The 4,647-nt window shown below is 39.4% G+C and overlaps 1 long non-coding RNA gene across 1 annotated transcript; it reads left to right on the top strand.

Moving 5' to 3' along the window:
* Positions 1 to 321: 321 nt before the first annotated feature.
* Positions 322 to 3,295, top strand: LOC108228581. The gene is made up of 3 exons (XR_001808211.2): positions 322 to 367; positions 2,881 to 3,098; positions 3,262 to 3,295. It is a non-coding gene; the product is annotated as an uncharacterized LOC108228581 (long non-coding RNA).
* The last annotated feature ends 1,352 nt before the right edge of the window (positions 3,296 to 4,647 follow it).

The raw sequence follows: 4,647 nt of genomic DNA, 5'->3' as shown, positions 1-4,647 counted from the left end.
TTTCCACTGGCTCTACTACAGAAGCCCCGCTCTACTCGGCCCAGCTTGGCTCGTCTCTGTAAAAAATACATCCTGGTTCCACTGACCAGTTTGGTTGGTAGCAGAGGAATGCCTCCTTGTGTTACTGGGGGTGGGGGGTGGTGTCATTTGTGGAGACAACAGAAGAGCTATGGACAGCGTTGGCCCTGTGTTGTTGCTGTTTTTTAAACTTATGGGGATTCTCCCGAGCCTTCAGGAAGAGAGGCGCAGTGGAAGAAATGCTCTGGATGTCGCAATTGTTGCGCGTAATAGGACAGCTGTTATCCGCCGGAGATTTCAGGCTTTACAGCGCCTTCAGGTGGGGGACAGACAGCATAAATGTTGCAGGGTAAATTAACCCAGATAGCAGTGGACTCCAGGGCGGATCCGCCCTAAATCCGCTCAGGTCCACCTTACTGATCCACTGATTGCCCCGCCCCCAAAACAGTGAACTGTTAAACAGCGAACCCGCTGCACAGTTGTTTGTGCAGATGGAAAAGTGTGGGAATGTATCTGATATGTCTCTTTGCTAATTGTAACTTTGTAAAGACCAGCGAGCTTGGTTAACTATATAGCATAGCATTTGGCTCTAGCTAATGTAGATTTGAGTTTATGAATAATGTAGATTTTGTTTATGACTGATCATCGCTAAATGTCCGCGATGTCTCAGTTAGTGATGTGTACATGCTAGCGGTGTGTGTATTGTAGCATGTTGTGCAGTTAGCTTTATAGCATGTTCTGCAGCATGTGGTTCACAACAGTTTACGACAGGAGGTAGAGAAGGCTGCAAAAGAAAAGGGAGGGAAAAGGTAACCTCTGGTGGTGGTGTGTGTCTGTGTGTGTTGGGGGGGGGGGTTGGATCTGTACCGCGTGACTGAGGCCAACAACAGCTAGGAATAAAATAACCGTTCGGCTTCCACGAGAGTCGTGCTTTGTGTGAGTTACCACGCACAACAAGGGAAAACGTTACAGTATGTTTATGGGGGAGGGGGGGGAATCGTTAACTTTCCGCCATCACTCTATTGAGGGGTGTGTGTGTTTGTGTGCTAGTGTAGATTCTCAGTCATCCAGGCCATGGAAAATTCAAAAAAGGTTAAAAATCAAAAACAACTGGACTTCTATTCTGTAGTTGAAGACGTTTTGCTTCTCATCTGAGGAGCTTTCTAAATTCAGAAATGAAGAGCGTGGAGTTGAGGTTTTAAAGCTGAGATGTGATGTAAACTGGATTGCTTGCAAATTGTTAGGAGAGTGAGAACAATTTGCAAGCTATAAGTAGCAAACAGTATTTTTCATGTCATGACTTCATTCTTTTCCACTGTCTGAATTTTTTAAAACAGTTTTTAGAACAGTACCTTGAGGCACGCCACTACCTGACTAGGTCACTGTCATGCAGAACCTCTGATCTGCAAACAGAAGAGAAAGAAGAGGACATCGACCAAAGCGAAGCGAAAGGCGATGTAAGCATCTTGTAGTTTTATATTTCCACGTAAATTCAACTTTAACTGTCTGAAACACACATGCAAAGACAGCTGTAAAAGGAAAACAGTGCCGTGCAGACAATTAGAGTACACATCAGAGGTGTTCAATTCCAGGCCTCTAAGGCTGGTGTACTGTAACTTTTTGATGTGTCCCCTGTCCAACACAGCTGAATGAAATGGCTGAATTACCTCCTTAGTATGCTGTCAAGTTCAGAGTCCTGCTGATAACCTCTATAATTAACTCAGATGCGTTTAAGCAGAGACGCATCTAAAAGCTGCACGACACCAGATTAAAGCCTAGATTTGCAGACCCCTGATATATATTGATAAACAAATAACTCGGGATAAAAAAAAAATAACTGCAGCTTGGCTGATGACAGTTTGAGATTTTTTAATATTAACATGTGGTTAAGTACAAATGAAGATGGGACTGTTATTAATATATTACAATACAGTATAATTATTTAGGGAGGTTATAATGACAACTGACTGTTGTTGTTTTTCCTCTCCAATGTAGACATTTCTTTGGAGATTCGGGTGATGACAGTGAGGAAGATCAACAGAAGAGGAAAGCCAGGGTGCAACCTAAACCCGCAACACTACCACAAGCTCCTGCTGTCCCACCACCACCTTGTCATGTGCAGAGGAGCTGCACAGTTGTCCTGCCTCCACCCACTCCACTGACACAAGGTGAATGTAGGCCAACAGAACAGCAGCAAACCTCTTCTGAGAGCATGATGTACACACCTAATTGGTGAAGAAGTAGAAATGACTTGGGCTCCATTCCCTGCTCTCGTGAGTAATACATCAAATAGTTATACGATTTTGATTAAATATTTGATTGTTTCCCTTTGTATGTTCATCTTTTTGGTATGTGTTGACTCAGAGTTTCCATGGGGCACTAAAATGCATTCAGAAGCATTAAATGGATTTTGTTAAATGCAAGGCCTTAAACTGTATGAAGGGGGGGGGGGGGTAATATCATATTGACTTGTCAAAAACATTCCTGGAGTGTTGCTTTGACTTTCTCATGCATGTTTGAGAAGTCCTTGAATATCTCATGGCAACCATTCAGCTGTGCAAAGCACCTGGATAAACCTAACACTGTGGTGCAGCACCAGAGTTTAGGTCTATGTCCTGAACCCGACTGGATATTCAGACCGGGTCGAGCTGCAATTAGATGCTTGATGTTTGGCTAGGCCTTCTGTGTCCTGTTTTTAATAAGCCTACAATATAAAAAATAGTTTTTTGATTTCTGCAAACACCTTGTGTCCTGACGTTTATGAATATCTTGGCATATGTTTAAAAAAACCCAAACAAACTTCATTGTGTTATTCCAGTTGGACTGAAGTTGATTTATTTATATTTCCATTCTTTCTAACAGCTGCAGAAGTCCATATAATAAGCTTGCTGGAACATATAAAACACCAGCAAGAGCAACTGGCTGCCAAGGTCAATTATTTGACCAGCAGGCTGAGCCCATCTGCCCAGGAGATGGATGTACCTGTCCCTGTCCAGTTTCCACTTTCATCAATGGCAGAAGTTGACAGCTTTGAAGACTGGCTCAAAGATCCTGCGCATTTCCAACTGAAGCAGAGTTTGGTGAGTTCTTTTGTTTGTGTTTTTCATTGCAATTTCACTTTACATAATGAGATACTAATCTACTGTTATTAGTGATCAGTTGTTGAGACTTCAAAATCCATAAAGTGTATGTTAACATTTCTATTTAATTTTTACTGCTGCTTTTTTCTTTGTTCCATTATAGATTAACTCCCTGGCAGCAATTGGGGGCCATGACGCAAAATGTGTGACTTGGAACATCCTGGCTCACATGTTCAGTGATGGTGTTGGAAAAATTATCAACTGGAAAGGTGTCAATGGGAAGAAGTCTTTCAGCCAGATGGCATCAAAAACATTGCTCATACGTAAGTATTTGTAATAAATATTTTTAAATAAGTAAATAAATATATATATATATTTTATACATATTTTTAAATAGTCCTCAGCATAGGAGAAATATACATAAAAATATTGGAAATGATTTCCAGACAATTTAATTAAGTTGGTCAACATTAAGCTGTTTAGTTACTTCAATCCAGTGAACTTGCCTTGGGTGAATTTGTCATATTTGCAAATAAGATGTTTAGAATGTTTAAATATGAGGAACAGTTTGTAGGAGTCATTGCTCATCAGTATAATTTACACCAGTAAATTAGGTTGATCCAACTGGATTTGCGTGCATAAAGGTAATCTAAGGCAATAATGTTGCTTTAAGTATTAAAGGAAATATTGAGCAGGCTTAATGGATTTGAAATCAGCTCCACTATAGTAAACAAATTAAACAGACTATAACAGATTAGGTTCATGTGTTGAGGTTCTTTTTCAGGCTTTTCAAACACAATGCTGAATGAAACGACATCTAAATAAATTTAACTAAAATTGAATTTATTGCAAGCTTAGACAATTAACTAGCATGATTTAGCATGTGCTGTTCCTCTGTCTTTGTGATCTCTTCTTCACCAGGGTTGTCATGTCACAATAGTCTGAGTTTTTGCAGAATATGTATTTGGACTAAATTTTTTTTGATAGCTCAACAACAAGAAATCAAATAAATACTACATTTTAACAATTTAAGTTGACAAAATACACTGGTTATTTTTGTTATTTTGACAAACTTTATTTCTATATTTAGAAATTCTACAATTGCAGTATGAGACTGAGACAGATTGTCTATTTTGGAGAGCATTACCACAGTGTGTACCTGTCACATTGCAAATTGTCATTACAAATTTATTTGTCATTTGTCAATATTTGAAATTAATTGTCATTATGAAAATCTGCTTTTGTGATTACAGATTCTGTCAGAAAAAATCAGATTGCTCATGTTTCCACAGAGCAGGATGTCTGCAAGCATGCCATCAGGTTTGGCAGCAGATAGGGGAACCTCAAGGCGACGCACTGCTACACATGAGGTTCACTCTGCCGATAATGACATATGATTGACTGTTATGTCCCTTCTGGCTTATTTTGTTTATTGTTTGTGTAATTGAAAGTGTGTGTTTATCTGTGTTAATTTTTGGTTAATTTCTAGGTTGACTTATTGTTTAACTGACATAAACCTTTTAACTGACGTAAGCAGTTTTGAAAATAC

This window comes from Kryptolebias marmoratus, linkage group LG4 (assembly GCF_001649575.2).
Source record: "Kryptolebias marmoratus isolate JLee-2015 linkage group LG4, ASM164957v2, whole genome shotgun sequence".
Lineage (NCBI taxonomy): Eukaryota > Metazoa > Chordata > Actinopteri > Cyprinodontiformes > Rivulidae > Kryptolebias > Kryptolebias marmoratus.
This window is presented reverse-complemented; position numbering and strand designations above follow the sequence as displayed.